Consider the following 16,357-nt stretch of genomic DNA (forward strand, 5'->3'; position numbering starts at 1 on the left):
TTTAAAAACAAAATCACCATATAATTATATAATTAACCTTTACCTAAAAAACTAGTATAATTATATATATATATATATATATATATATATATATATATATATATATATATATATATATATATATAAGAGAGAGAGAGAGAGAGAGAGAGAGAGAGAGAGAGGTGAAATTGATGCATGCCGTGCATGAAATTCTTATTCAATTGTGAGAAAAAGGGGTGTCACACCAAATTTGAAGAGAAAACCCTAATCGGAGATGGATACGGACACGGGAAGGAAGAAACCGAGGGAGAATGAGAACCTCGGCTCCCCGATGTTGTGTATCATGGGTCACGTAGATACCGGCAAAACCAAGCTCTTGGATTGTATTCGTGGAACAAATGTTCAGGAGAGGGTGAGGCTGGTGGTATCACACAAAAGATTGGCGCAACATACTTTACTGCTGAGAACATACACTAAAGAACCAAGGAACTAATCAATGCAAAGCTGAATCCTCCTGGTCTACTTGTTCTTGATACCCCAGGGCACGAGTCATTTACTTACTTTAGGTTTATGGCTTCTCTTCTATGTGATTTTGCAATTTTGGTTGTTGACACTTTGCATGGGTTAGAGCAACAAACACTAGAATCCCTTTATCTATTAAGAGGCATGAATAAAAAATTCATTGTTGTCTTGAATAATGTGAGTGAGCATTTATGTCTTCTATGAGATTTTTTTTTTGGAATAGGTGATGCTCATGTTACTTGAAAAGTTGCAGGTTGACAAGCTTCGTGGGTGGAAACCATGTCACAATACTCCAATCACTGAAGCAGTGGAGCAGCAGACTCAGGATGTTCAACTTAAGTTTAATGGGTTGCTTGATGATGTAGCCAAATATTTCTTTCTTCTTCATCTTTTGTACCAGACAATTTTGTTATGCCCTAATTTTCTTCTGTCTCTTTGCTAGATTACTTATCTGTTCGAACAAGTGGGACCGAGTACTCAGTATCTGAATACTGAGTTGCTGAATACTGAAAACATTGCAATTAATGGGAGACATGTTCAGCATTGTGCCTACAAGTGCAATAAGGTAATTGTGATACTCTGCTACCTCCCTACTTTGGATTGGTAATTGACATAATGGCCGGTTTTGGAGACCATTAGTTGGGCTTTTATTATTATTGTTGCCTAAAAGTTTGCCTTAATGCTTCTCCTGTGGATCTTGCTCTGTTGACTTTTTTGAGTTTTTGATATTTCAGTGGTGAAGGAATTCCTGAATTGTTATCACTATTGGTTCAATGGACCCAAAAAACAATGGCTCAGAAACTTACATGCAGTGAAAAATTGCAGGTTAGCTCTATATAGTTTCTTTTGTAATATACGGTAGAAACTCTTTAAATTAATACTTGATAAATTAATAAATTCTTTAAAATAAAAAATTTGTCCGGTCCCAACTTGGACCAATGTAAAAAATTAAAAAATTTGATAAAATAATAAGATAATAATTTTTCGTGAGATCCTTTTATAATTTTCGGTCCCAAAAAAATCATAAATTAATAATTTATAGAAACTGAAAAAAAAATATATTACACTCTTGTTTACATTTACTGTACTTCGTTGAGTCCCAAGATTCACTGCAACGTAACTCTAAAAGGCATAGACTAATTTTTTTTTTATTTGGTATGTATAGTATAATTACTTAAAAACTCTTTAAATTAATAATTATTAATTTATTGATAAATTAATAACTCTCTAAATTAATAAATTTCTCCGACATTATTTGGTATGTACAGTATAATTACTTAAAAACTCTTTAAATTAATAATTATTAATTTATTGATAAATTAATAACTCTCTAAAAACTTCATACCCCATTGCCCGGAGGCTCTTCGCTATGCGAAGGTATGGGGGAGGAATGTTGTACGCAGCCTTACCCTTGCATATGCAAAGAGGCTGTTTCCGGATTCGAACCCATGACCAACAAGTCACCAAGGCACAACTTTACCGCTGCACCAGGGTTCGCCCTCAAATTAATAACTCTCTAAATTAATAAATTTCTCCGACATTATTAATTTATAGAGTTTTAACTGTATAAGGTGGTTGAATGCTTTATGACGGTTTAACTGTAGAGACCTAATTGTTTGTTGGCTTTGGCCAACAGTGTACTGTTTTAGATGTGGAGGTAGTAGAAGACCATGGAACTACTATTGATTTTGTTTTAGTTAATGGTGTTCTTCACGAAGTAGAACAAATAGTTGTCTGCGGAATGCCGGCAAGTATCTTAGACTCGCTGAATCATCATTAGTATTTGATCTTTAGCTCAATCTAATGAACTTTTTCTTACAGGGGCCAATTGTCACCACAATCCAAGCTTTATTGGCACCTCATCCAATAAAGGAACTCTGTGTCAAGGTACCGCTACACAGCTGTTTCTTTATTTATTTTGTTATCACATTATTACTTGATAGGAAAACTAGAATTTGTCTACGTAACTATCTACTACCAATGTAAACTAGAGATTATTTGGTCTGAAATTTATTGATTTCTTAAGCAAGTAAGATTTTAGAAGGAAAAAAGTTGTGTTAGTTTCCCTGATCTTACTAGTGTTGGAAGCTAAAGAGAGGATTATGAGATCCCGACCATTATGCTGAACATGGTGGAGCTGAGCCAAAACCAGAGGGTGCATTCACTTGTTATTTCCATAATTACTATCATTTAACATTTCAAATTAGTAGCATAGCAAACAAAACAAAAAGTAGTAATTAAGTAAAAAAATTCACATTATACATAGTTAGCACTGCATTATTTTGTAGTTTATCAAAATCAACCATAATTTTGCATTTTGAGGCCAAAACCAATTGTAAATATAGTCTTGTAAGCTAAGTTTGACTATAAGAGTGTTCATTTGTGGTTTAGCTTGCTTTTGGGCCCTAGGATCTAATAACTCTGACAACCGTGCTTGAGATGTAGTCTATGTGGTGTGAGTGTATGTGGGCATGCCTTAGGATATGAACGAGAAATCCCATTTTCCCAAATGTGTCAAAGCTTTGAATCGACTTTGTCAAAAAAGTGTTACTCATATTCTCATATGTTACTAAATGCATGTATTTGAAGGGCATATTAGGCTCCAAGTTTTTTAAATCAGTAACTGATGTGTCTTTGTCAAGATTATTTTGAGATTTCTATAAGCTAGAACTAAGAAATGTTCCAGCAAGTATAGTTGTTCATTTTTCATGTTGTTCTATTAATGTGAATCAATAGTTGGAAGAGGTATTTTCATCATAGTAATATATGGTGTTATGCTACAAAGGACATGTTTGGATTGATGGAAGAGATGAAACTGAGTTGGATGAAATGGAATGAAACCTGATGGGATGCATTCCATTACATTTCATCTCTCTCTTCCCCTTCAATTTTGAAGGATATGGTATATGGAACCAGCCTTATTTTTCCTTCTTTTCCATCTCATCATTAATTATCTGGAGAATGAAATGGTAACTCCATTCCTTTTTGTTCCATTTAATTCCACTCACCACTTGATATACAAAAATAGCTTTCTTGGTGGTGGGGTTGGTCTTGGATGATTAATTATGACAAGAAAACTATTTGAATAAGTGAATATCTCATCCATGTATATCAACATCAATAATTTGTTTGCTGTGTAATATTTTCTATAATGATAAATTCCATCTAGGCAGAGGGAGTGCAGTATGTCTTAAAGGTCTCAACTCAGCAATGATGGTCTTATTTTGGGGAACATATCTGCATCACAAAAAAATCAAAGCTGCAATGGGTGTAAAAATCACTGCCCAGGTACTTCTTTGTGATATTAAACCGACCTCTTTTTATGCTATTTTTTATCCAATTGTCTTATGCTTATGAATGTCTAAGCTTTGGTTTTATTCAGGGGCTTGAACATGCCATTGCTGGCACTGATTTGGTAGTTGGTACAATTTTAGAAGAGTTAAAGTGGACTGCTACGTATTTATACTCCACCCTAGAAATTTTGGCCACTTTTTAATATGGAAGTGAGCTGAAATTGAAAGTGAATTTTGACTCTTTACCAAGCAATTTAGTGAAATTAAAAATTTTGTATCCTCCTTGTTTTCCTACCCATACTAAGCTTTTGTCTGTTTATCACACTCGGAAGACTATAGACACTCAAAATTGAAACTTGAGCTTGGTTTTGTTTCCATTTTAAATAATTGATTTCAATATGGAGTCTGAGTTTGGAGGAGATCTCTCCACTATTAGAATTGTCTGTCTTTAGATATGACACATCAAAGTGGTGGAGCTGTCCTACAGACTAATATAAACTAAATGTAGCATAATCTAAATCCCTCCTTATCAAGCTACATAATTTATCAACCTATTTTTTTAAATATCCATTCTGTATCAAAAAGATTGTTGAGCTAGAATTCTTTTGTCCAAATGGTTACATGCTTCCATCACAATATTCCATCCAGTAAGTCAGTAATCACACTCGATTTATGTAAATTCAGGCTTCTTTTTCTTTCCCAACTCTAAAATTGTGCTTCCTTTTTAGATTTTGCACCTATGCTTTATCATTGTTGTTATTGTGTGTTCATTTTATACAAGTTTGCCTCTGTTGCCCCAGTTTAAGACGCTTTTAACATTTTTTTTCCAGTTTGTTCTCTGAACCCAATATTCTGAGCTTTAAGATCCTCTTTAGCTTTTAGCTTTTTGGTTTTATGATGATGACAAGGGTCGATGTTAAGTTGTGAAGTCTGTTGTGCCCAATGCACAAAAATTAATTGTTTTGATTTCTTTAAATTTGCATCTAATATTGTCTATTTGACTTTCACAGATTGGAACTCCAATCTGCATTCCTTCCAGAGAGTTCATTGATATTGGTCGCGTTGCCTCCATTGAGAATAACCATCTACCTGTTGATTATGCAAGGAAGGGGCAGAAAGTAGCCATTAAGGTATGTTCTTGGACTATAATGAACCTCTCTGAACTCACGAAGTTGCCCAAGATGAAAATGGAATTTGAAATAAAAACCTTTTGTGTACTTCACAGGAAGCAAAAAGATTATACCTTTTGCACAATGTTGAAAAGGAAAAAAGATCATTAATAAAAATTAGCGTACCCCCGTGCCAGAAGGCACCTCATAGTCCTCGCTATGCGAAGATACCAGGGCGGGTCATTGTAGGCATGCACCTTTTGCTTTCATATGCAAAAAGGTGCATCTTTACTTGCTGTACCAAGGCTTGCTCTCAGAAAAGATCACTAATAACTATTTTAAATTATTTGAAGTAATAGTATTATTAGATTGATAAAATGTCACAATCCGTAATTTACATGTCATCAATAAGTAGACATGGTTATTTAGAAAATGGTGAGAGAGAAAAGTGAAGAGTTGGATAATAGGGATTAGGGAGAAATGGAATGATGTTTCTGGTTTCCTTGTGTATTCTTGGTAGCCACCTTGCTGTTATGCTCCAATTTCTTTTACAGATTGTTGGTAGCAATCCTGGACTTGTAAGTTTATAGTAATAAGCATCAAGTAATGAGCTACGTGCATTTAACTGTTTATGGATTTGGTTGAAAATGTCTCAAGTTATACTGTTGATTAATACAGGATGATCCTCTTCTAGAGGATTGAAGGTTGGTTGTTAAATTCAAGAATCTTTTCAAGATACAATGAGGAGACTTCATTGGGCACTCCAGTATCAATTAACAAAAGAAAAAACTAGTAAAGTGATCCGTGAAACACGGGTCTCAACTTAGTATATGTTTTTTTATAGGGAAAACTTGGTATATGTTTAAAAATATGATTAAAATAGATTCAAAAATAGTAATGACTATCGTGTAAATAAAAGCAATTAAATATTTTAGAAAATAATTTTATAAATAACCTTTGATACGGTATGAAGTATATAGGAAAACAAAATTTTCTATTTTAATAAAAAGTAAATATTTTATTAATTATATATTTTCTACTGATTGTCAGTAATATAATAGTCACTTTAATCTACCAATGCATATGTAAAAGAGATCAAGAATAAAACGCAAAACAGAGAACATATTTTTCTGCTTAATTTTGCAGTACCTATAGCCCACCATAATGCTATAGAGACATTTTTTTTAAAAAGCCAAAACAAAGAGATTATATTAGTACGAACCCATAGATTCATTTATCTGCTAAAAATCCTGCATGAGTGCCCCTCCCCCACCCCCTTGCTCAATTTAGACGCAACCTCTAGAACCACCCAACCTAAGTGTTGCACAATTTATACGCAAGATTCTCTCATATTTTTAAATTACAATTACAATTCATCAATTTGCCTTTTGCTGAAAAAAGAAGTGAGGAATTGGAAATGAAAGTCATTTTTAAGAATATTCAATATTCATATTATCATGTCTTCTTACCAATATATACCTCCAAAATCAAATCTTCTTAAGGCAATCCTGAATAGTCCTTCCATGAATAACTACATCAAGACCATTAGGGTTGGTTTTTGAATAAACAAAAATAAACATAAGATACATAACCAAAAACCAAATAAATAAATAAATAAATAATTGATAATGAAAAGGAAGATAGATACGAAGATAAAGACCTGCATTTAAGTTTAAATTCAAAAGTCTCTTTCACTTATCAATTTTATGTTATTCATCTTGGCCTAGCCATTAGCAACATCATTTGACTTAAGGGTACCTAACCCATATGAATTGAGAGCAAGGGAACAAAACTATTGAATTAAGAGCTTCCAACTCATTCATGTGACTGTAAAACTTCACTGATATGCCTACATCATCTTCACCAAAATTAAGTTCAAGCAGCAGCTTAATATTGGTGTTTTCATGAAAAACTATATTGTACATTTATATTTTCGATGATTTCTCTGCCCAAAACATTGATACTTGGTTTTTCTTTTAATTTAGGCTGAATCGTAATTTTCATTTCCTAGTTTTTTAAATTTATGATTTTGATCCCTTTAATTTTTAATTGTAATATTTGGTTCCTTTGATTTTATAAATTTGAGATTTTGATACCCTAATAGATTATTAGAGATATTAAATTAATTATAAATTAAATAAAAATTATTAATCATTAAAAAACTTTAATAAAAGACTATTAACTCTAATGAGATTTTGATACCTAATAGATTATTAGAGATATTAAATTAATTATAAATTAAATAAAAATTATTAATTTTTAAAAAACTTTAATAAAAGACTATTAACTTTAATGTGATGTTATTATCACTGGAGTCGCTGGAGTGACATGTGATAGTAGAGGTAAAAGAATTGTTTGCAGAGAAGAGGAAGAACATAATGTGTAAAATTAGGATTAATAATTTTTTATTCAATTTTTTAATAATTAATGATTTTGATTAATTTATAATTAATTTAATAACTCAATTAATTAGAATTATTTATTAATAATCTATTAGGAGTACCAAAATCATCAATTTATAAGACTAGGAGGACCAAAATATGGATTTGAGAAACTGAAGGACCAAAATTACAATTTAACCTTTTATTTATTAAAAATATGATTTTATTAAAATGAAATGCATTGAATCAATATCCTCCATAATAAGTATGGTAATAACATGCATAGTTGTCATTTCCTTCAACATTTGTAAGACGGAAAATTGATCAGTTCTTCGTTCAACATTTTCTCTCATTAACCATTACTACCAAAAATGAAAATTAGTGACTCAACCATTGTGGGATTGTTGAGAGACTGACAGAGGCTGCAAGTTATAACACTTTCCAAGCTCACCACTGCCACCAAGATTCTCAAGCATCTCAAAATATTCTTCAATGGATTCTTAGTTGCAACACCAACAAACCAAACATTTCAAAACCAAATCTGAAAACCATATCACTCTTATCAGATATAGTGAGCACACCGATTCACACGTAACAATATGCACACCAATTGGTTGTACTTACCAGGACCACAAAAGCAGCAGCAGCTATGACAGAGGATAAAATTTGTCATAAGGTCACTCTAGCCTCGTTTCCACAAAGATTTAATAGAAATAGTGAAAAAAATTGCAACTTGCAAGTCCCTCATTTAATTGACTCTTGAAATGATCTATGGACAATAACATTTGTATTTGAAATGATCTACGAGCGTGACGTATCCATGAACAACGATTTCGAATATAGGCGATGGTGCCTACTAGAGTGTTCGTGAATGGGGTTCTGTGAACAAAATGTCTTTTGTGAATGAGATTGCAAAATGTCATTTTTGGTTGATGAGATTCTGTGAGCACCTTCAACTTCAATTGTAACGAAAGCTTTTTGGTTTTCCTGCCTTGGCTTTTTGGTTTTGTGAGCAATTGTTCTGTTCTTCATTCATAATTGACAAAAGTTAGAATTTTGTTCCTGTTGCCTCAAATTGTCATTAACAATTATTTCACTTCAAATGTGCTTTCAGGTTATTCAAATAACTATCAAGATTTTTATGAATGAAACAATTTGAAGAAAGGGAAAGATGAAACGTGAGATAGACCAGAAGTTGTGGAAGTGCTAATTCGACAGATCAATGCAATTGATTTTTTTTTTTGGAAAATGGAATCACAAAAAGGAACGAGGTGGGGATATTTTTGGAACAAAATATCATTGAAATGGCATGTGAGAATCACATGTACAATCCTGTCAATGAAACTAACATTGTTTTGGGACAAAGGGAGGCTTGTGTAATGAGAATGAAAAAGTTAGGAGGTTTTGTGTAGAATGAAAGAAAGGAGGGGATGCATTTGCAATTAAAATAAATTGGTAATTTTCTCTATTACTTAAAGTAATTGAGGCTAGGGTTATCTGATAAAAAAAATTGAGGTTAGGATTTTTTCTCTCACTCAATCTATATGCCTCGTAAGCATGTCACATGACAATACTACACATTGATTTTTTCTTTTGCCAAAATGGTAATAGTTTTTTATTTTAATTTCCTAATAATTCATAAAATAAATTATGGTGATTACAACGAGCATATATTTTGATTAAATTGAATGATAAATATATAATTATAACTAATTAATTAATTAATTTTATTTTTACTTTGGAAAATTTTTAAAATAACTTTTACTTAAAAGTAGTATAAAATAAGTTTAAAATTTTTATAAACAATATTTTGTCAAATACTATTTATATTAAAGGTTGAAATTTATAATAAATCATGTCACATTTTTTAAGGTTTAAATATCTTTTTAATTCTTAGAATTTAGTATTATTTTTTTGTCCTTGCAAAAAATTGATTTTAGCTTTTGCCAATTATGTTTGGTTTGTTTTTTTTCTTAAAAATTTTTAGATAATACTTTAAATTATGAAAAAATACCATCTAATATGCTTTAAAGACAAAAAATAAAATAAATATATTTGAAAAAACTAAAAGCAAATATTATTTTTACAATGACAAAAAAAAAACACAAAATTACAATGACTAAAAATATATCTAAGCCCAATTTAAAAGAAAAAAATCCCACTAAAATTTCTCTTTTTTCCCTTTTAACTTTTTCTTTTTTCATTCACTTCTATAGTCTCTCTTCTATTTCATTTCATTTTTTCTCTAACTCATAGGATTGATTTAGTGGTATGAGGTTTCATTATATTCAATTTTCTCGGTATGTAAAATATTCTTGAGTCAACGTTAATAATCACAAATTACGAGCAAGATTAGTCTATGAATTAAATTGATGGACACATGTGGTTTTCTTTTCTCTCTCACTTCCTTTTTTCTTTTTATTTTACTCAACTATTTTTTTTTACAACTACTCTTTTACATAATTATATAGTTTTATTATTAGTTTATTAAATATACTTTCATTAAAAAATATAACATGCTTAATAATATTATAAATTAAATTAATTTTAATAGTGTTGAATTTTTTACATAATAAATAATAAATATAGTGAAATAAAAAATTGTTAGGATGGAAATAGATAAGAAAATGAATAATGGTCTCAGTTTTCATATATCTTATAACAAATAATGATTTGACTAGCATAAAAATCTAGATTTGGTTGAATTATTTTTTTCTACTTGAATACTCTATATTTTTTTCATTTTTCGTGAATATAAGTTTATTTTAATATAAGAATTTAATTTTATAAACAAATGTATTTTAAACGTACATAAAAAACTGAGTCGCGTCGATTTATATTACGCATATAATATTATGTGACTTATTTTATTATATTGGATTATTAATTTTTTTTCATTTTTTGGAATTAAAACCTAAAAATCTTTTTACAAATTTAATATTTTATTTTTTATTTTTAATTTAATATATTTTTTAAAAATATTTTAATTCCTAATCCTAAATCTAGTCTTCCCTCGTTAATTTCTAATCTTCCTAAAACTCAGAACCCATCGCCGTCCTAAAACACGAAAACAACCCACCCTTATTCCCACCACTACCCTTTCTTTGCTTCTGAAATCTGACATTTCCCCTTCGGAATACTATTCACATGCCTCACCTTCTTCTCACTATTCTTCCCTAGGTGATCCTACACGCTGTTATAATTATTGAAGGCTACAAAAAGCAATAAAAACAACCTAATAGTAAACCCACTCTTCTGTTTTAGAAATTAACTGATGGCTTAAATATGTCTTTCCTTGATAAATATCCATTTTTCGTATTTGGTCTTCGATAAATTTTTCCTTCGGATCAGGTTTTTAATATTTGAAAATTTTTATCTCAAGTTTCTGATGTTAGTCCGAAATCGTTATCTACCTACGTGGTCGTTACCTGGACACGCGGGCATCGTGCCAAGTGAGAATACACGTAAGATTTTATTTTATTTTATTTTTAATTTTAAAAAAATAATTATGATGTCATTCTTCTCCGAGGAAGAAAATAATGCTTCCCCTTTCCTTGATGACATCAACGGTTTCTCCCTCCTCGACTCCACCGAAGAAATCATCATCAACCAAAAAGTTGTTGTCATCACGTGAGTTAGTGTGAATCACGTGGCCCTCACAGTCTCACCTGACCCTCCGCGGCTCCATTCCTCAAAGGTCACAACATCGAACACCTCCCACCATCATGGCCATCAACAATCTTCAAAATCAATAAATCCTGTATGTCTCAAATGGATGTTCAATTCCAATGAACATTCACTAAATTGCAACAAGCATTGAAAAGATTGAGTAAATAATTTGTCAATGGGAATAAAATTCAGAAACTACTAGGAAAACCATTCGTTGGTGCCCTTTATAACTTCCTGAAACCCAACCCCAACAACAATAGATCGCAATGATGGTGTTTGGCTTGTTAATGGTGGAGGGTGGAGGTAGCGCAACAGTTCACAGATCTGGTTTTTCGTGGTCGTGCGCATGCCTTGAGGTTACATGGTGGGTCACATGCGTATTTAGGTGAGGGAGAGAGAGCGACGCGAGGTGTTAGGAGCAGAGGTTGTGCACGACACAGAGGTTGTGGCTGGGTTGTGCGGGTTTGGTCAAAGAGAACATCGTGCTTATTCGGTCTCAAATCCTGATTCGGAGGAAGAGTGTTGGGGCTGAAGGTTTGTGGGAGGGGGTGAATGGTTTTTGGAAACTAGTGGTGGTGGGAGATCTTTGTCTTCTTCTTCTTCTTCTTTTGCAGAGGAAATTTCTTTGTCTTTCTCTTCTTCATGCTTTTGGGAGGATGGTTTTTGTTGTTGTGGCTCTTCTTCCTTGAAATCGAAAGAGGAAGCAATGGGTGGCTCGTCGAGAGGAGAAACACGCAGCTTTTTCTTTTGTGCCATGGTGAAATTAAATCTAATTAGGGCATGACTTTTGTTGGTGTGGTGGACCACCTTGTACATTGTCCCGCCGCTCTTGCTCCCGATGCAGTTCAGCCTCTCTAGCTCTGAGAACGGGATCACCTGTTGCGTTGCCACCACAACAGCCGTCGATGGGGGCAGAGGAAATGACACCGCCAAGTTGTTGAGTGGGAGAGATGAAGACAAACATTTTTTTAAAAAAATTACTTTTTAAAAATTAAAAAAAAAACTTTTTCTTACGTGGCACGACACATGACATGTTTGCATGTCCAGTTAACGACCACGTAGGAATATAACGATTTCAGACTAACGCGAGAAACCTAAGACAATTTTTCAAATATTAGAGACTTGATTCAAAGGAAAAATTTATCAGAGACCAAACGCAAAAAACGAATATTTATCATGAATCAAAAATATATTTAAGCCTTAGATGAATAAAGTTAAGAGATTATAACTTTTAGAGGGAGTATAACTTTTTGGTGAAATATCCAGTAGTTTCTGTATAATCATCTTGCTCCTACAAAAGGGACTATAACTTTCTGAGGTTTAAGGCAGTAGCATTCCAAATCCAGTGGTACCTCTACTCTATTGTCGTTGCAGCTGAACACCAAAACCTCAAGGAAAGTGTGCATTGCATGAGATTGGGAACCGATTCTATCATGAACCAAAACCTCTCATTTGAAATCATAACCGAAGCACAATGGAACCTCTTGTGTATCCTCATGTATGCAAACGTTGTCTAAAGGAAGGAAAAAGGATGAAATGGAAAGAAAAAAATTAAAAAATCTCTTATGAAATGAAAAATTCAGTTTAATGTTCTCACTTGCAATGGAAATTACAACACAATCAATTTCCTCCGAAGCAAAATAACTAATTTTGTGTTGAATGTTCTTTTTTTATTATTATTATTGATTTGCATGTTGTTCAATGATCTTATGAGGAAAGATAAACGTATTAACAATCAAATAAGAGATGATTAGAAATTTAAAATATGAGAAGCTAAAAAAAAGAACACGTCTCAGAAAAAAAAAATCAGAGAAACTGGAAAGAACAGATAAGTTACAAAAAAAAATCAGAGAAACTGAAAAAAAATCAACTTTTTGAAATATGTATGAACACATGGAACTGGAACAACAGAATTTTTCATCAGCAAAATAAATAAATAGCAGATAAATTTTGAGCAAGAAATTTGACCAGTTGACTAAAGGTACTACATTACAGTTTCCACCGGCAGCGGCCAGATTCTCATATTTTTCCCTCAGAGCAAAAAATGTTGAATGAGAAGTTTGAAAAATAAAAATAGACAATATAAAAAAGAAACAGAAAGGAAAAGAGAGGGAGCAGGAGATCTATTCTAATGTTTAAGGTCATTAAATATCTGCGAAGTGAATATTTAACAATCTTTAACCTGTGCAAACAGGATAGAAAAATTCTTTCTATTATTATCATTCTATTATTATTATTAAAATAATACTAGCGAAAACACAAATACGACATATGATTTGATATTAATTAAAGTAATTAAAAAATAAGTAATAATTGAATTAGTTAAAGCATTTTAAGAAAATCATTAGGTAATTAATTAAAGAGAAAAATATTAATTTACCTTATTAAAAATTGATTTCAGATATGGTTTTATTTGTCCATGAAGGTGTTATGGTAAGTCATGGATTCTGTTTACCTTTACAATACGTGCAAGTCTCTAGATCGTTGAAATTTTTTTTTATATATTTGTTTTTCACAGGTTATATCCTTATTTTGTTTATCTTTGTAATTTATATAGTTTTGATTTATTTTATGCATAAATGAAACATAATATTATACATTTGTTTTCATATATATATATATATATATATATATATATATATATATATATATATATATATGAAATCAAATGTATAATATTATGTTTCAATTATGAAATTATATGAGAATTTTATTCATCATTGTATTATATTTGGATCTTGAAATGCATAATATGATTTATTCTCATATAATTAAGTTTTATGTCTAAGTGATCTTTATAATTTTGATTAATTATGGATTAGCCACAATATCTATACTTTGATTAAAATTATATATTAAGTTGTTTAAAGATCATATAAGGAATTAGGCATAACATTGTGATTAATTGTACTTTATATAATGAATTTTATCCCACAAATTTTTTTATTATATTTGTATAATTAATTGGGATAAAATGATATATTATTGTTCATGGTTTACCCATAGGGATCATGATGTATGTATAATTTATCAATTTTATCATAAAGTAAATATTTACGATAGAAAATTAAATTATTTTCATGTTGTACCCGTAAAGCATAAATTTGAGTATGTAATTTGATTATTCTATCATAAAGTTTAATTGTTTCTTATTGAATTAAAAATTTAGCTCACAGACAATTTTTATGTCACAAGATTCAATTTTCTAATATGTTTACATTGGTAAAACATACAATTAAGATTAATATGCATCAAATTTTGACATAAACCTTTAGATTTTGGAGTTTCTCAAACTTTTAGTTTTTCTGATCTTCAATGTGATGTTCCCGAACTCAAAGGAGATAACTATAAGATATGGAAGGAGAGAATTTTTCTACAATTGAGATGGATGGACATAGACTATGCAAGGAAAGACAAACCACTTGCAATCATTGATGAAAGTAGTCCTGCTGCTGTTGTGTTATATGAGCGGTGGGAGCAATCCAACTGGCTCAGTGTGATGTTCATTAAGACCAAAATCTCGGTCGAGATACGTGATTTTGTCAACCAGCATGAAAAGGTTTGAGACTTGCTTATGGCCATTTATGACCAGCTCATCACTTCAGATAAGGCTTTAGTAAGCACCCTGATCATGAAGTTCTCGTCTTTCCAGCTCACCAGTGTGAAAGGTGTGTGTGAGTACATAATGCAAATGCGAGATATTTTAGCTCAACTCAAGAAACTAGAGGTTGATATGTCTAAGTCCTTCTTGGTGCACTTCATTTTGAACACCATTTCACAGGAATATGGGTTGTTTAAGATTTCCTACAACACACATAAGGACAAATGATCTATCAATGAATTAATGACCATGTGTGTTCAGGAAGAAGAAAGGCTTGTAATGGAGATGAGTGAGAATGCATTGCTGACAACTGCTTGTAGAAAGAACAAAACAACTAAGTCTCAAGCTAATCAGAAGAGGAATGGTAAAATACCACCTCAAGCTGATATTAAGAAGGTGAGAAAGTGTTTCTTTTGCAAGAAAAAAGGGAAACATGAAGAAGAATTGCCCCAAATTCCAGAAATGACTTGAGAATAAAGGTAAATCAATCTCATTAGTATGTTATGAATCTAATATGGCTAGTGCTAATATTAACACATCATGGATTGATTTTGGATCTACTTTCCATATTGCAAATTATTTATAGGGTATGCAAAACCTAAGGAAATTAGTGGGAAGTGAGCAAAACATTTTATAAGCAATAAGCTAGGCTCACCTGTGGAGGCTATTGGAACTTGCATTTTAACTTTAAGTAGTGGCTTTATTTTGAAATTAGAAAGGACCTTTTATGTACCAAGTTTTTCTCGAAACTTGATTTTTATTTCCATACTCGTACATTTTGGATATTCCTTTAATTTTAAAGACACGTCGTTTGAGTTATTTTATAATTTTGAATGTATTGCAAATGGTATCTTGTCTGATGGTCTTTATCTTCTTGGTTTACAAAATTATGCCACTTATAGTTCAATGCATATTCAAGCTGGTATTAAAAGGTGTAATATTAATGAGAATTCCTCTATGTTATGGCACTGAAGATTAGGACATATCTCCATTAAGAGGATTAAAAGGTTAGTGAAAGATGGGGTACTCAATACTATAGATTTTGTTGACTTTAAGACTTGTGTAGACTGCTTTAAGGTTAAGCAGACCAACATGTCTAAGAAAGGTGCTAACATGAGTTTAAGCATATTAGAAATAATTCATACTGATATTTATTGTCCAGATATGGATGCACGTGGTCAGAAATATTTTATCACCTTTATAGATGATTATTCACAATATATGAATTTTTATTTGCTTCATAACAAAAATGAAGCATTGGATGTCTTCAAAGTCTTTAAGGCTGAAGTTGAGAACCAATGTGGCAAGCAAATAAAAATAGTGAGATCAGATAAAGGTGGAGAATATTATTGCAGATATACTGAGAATGGACAAGCACCTGGTCTTTTTGCAAAGTTTCTTCAAGAACATGAGATTGTTGCCCAGTACACTATGTCTGGTTCTCCAAATCAGAATGGTGTGGCAGAAAGAAGGAAATGAACATTCTTGGACATGGTATGGAGTATGCTTAGCAACTCCAATCTTCCTAAATCCTTGTGGGTTGAAGCACTAAAGTCAGTAGTGTATATATTAAACCATGTTCCAACCAAGGTTATCCCAAAGACACCTTTTGAGTTGTTTAAAGATTGGAAACCAAGTTTGAAACATTTGTGCGTTTGGGGTTGTCCGTCTGAGGTGAGAATATATAACCCACAAGCGAAGAAACTTAACCCAAGGACTATTAGGGGGTATTTCATTGGATATGTCAAAAGGTATAAAGGTTATAGGTTTTACTGTCCATATCATATTACTAGGATTGTGAAT

General features: G+C 31.7%; 1 pseudogene; it reads left to right on the forward strand.

Annotated features, from left to right (window-relative positions):
* The first annotated feature begins 253 nt into the window (after positions 1 to 253).
* LOC100807546 (eukaryotic translation initiation factor 5B-like) lies at positions 254 to 5,605 on the forward strand (annotated as a pseudogene).
* Positions 5,606 to 16,357: the final 10,752 nt, after the last annotated feature.

The sequence above is a fragment of the Glycine max genome, chromosome 11 (assembly GCF_000004515.6).
Source record: "Glycine max cultivar Williams 82 chromosome 11, Glycine_max_v4.0, whole genome shotgun sequence".
Classification (NCBI taxonomy): domain Eukaryota; kingdom Viridiplantae; phylum Streptophyta; class Magnoliopsida; order Fabales; family Fabaceae; genus Glycine; species Glycine max.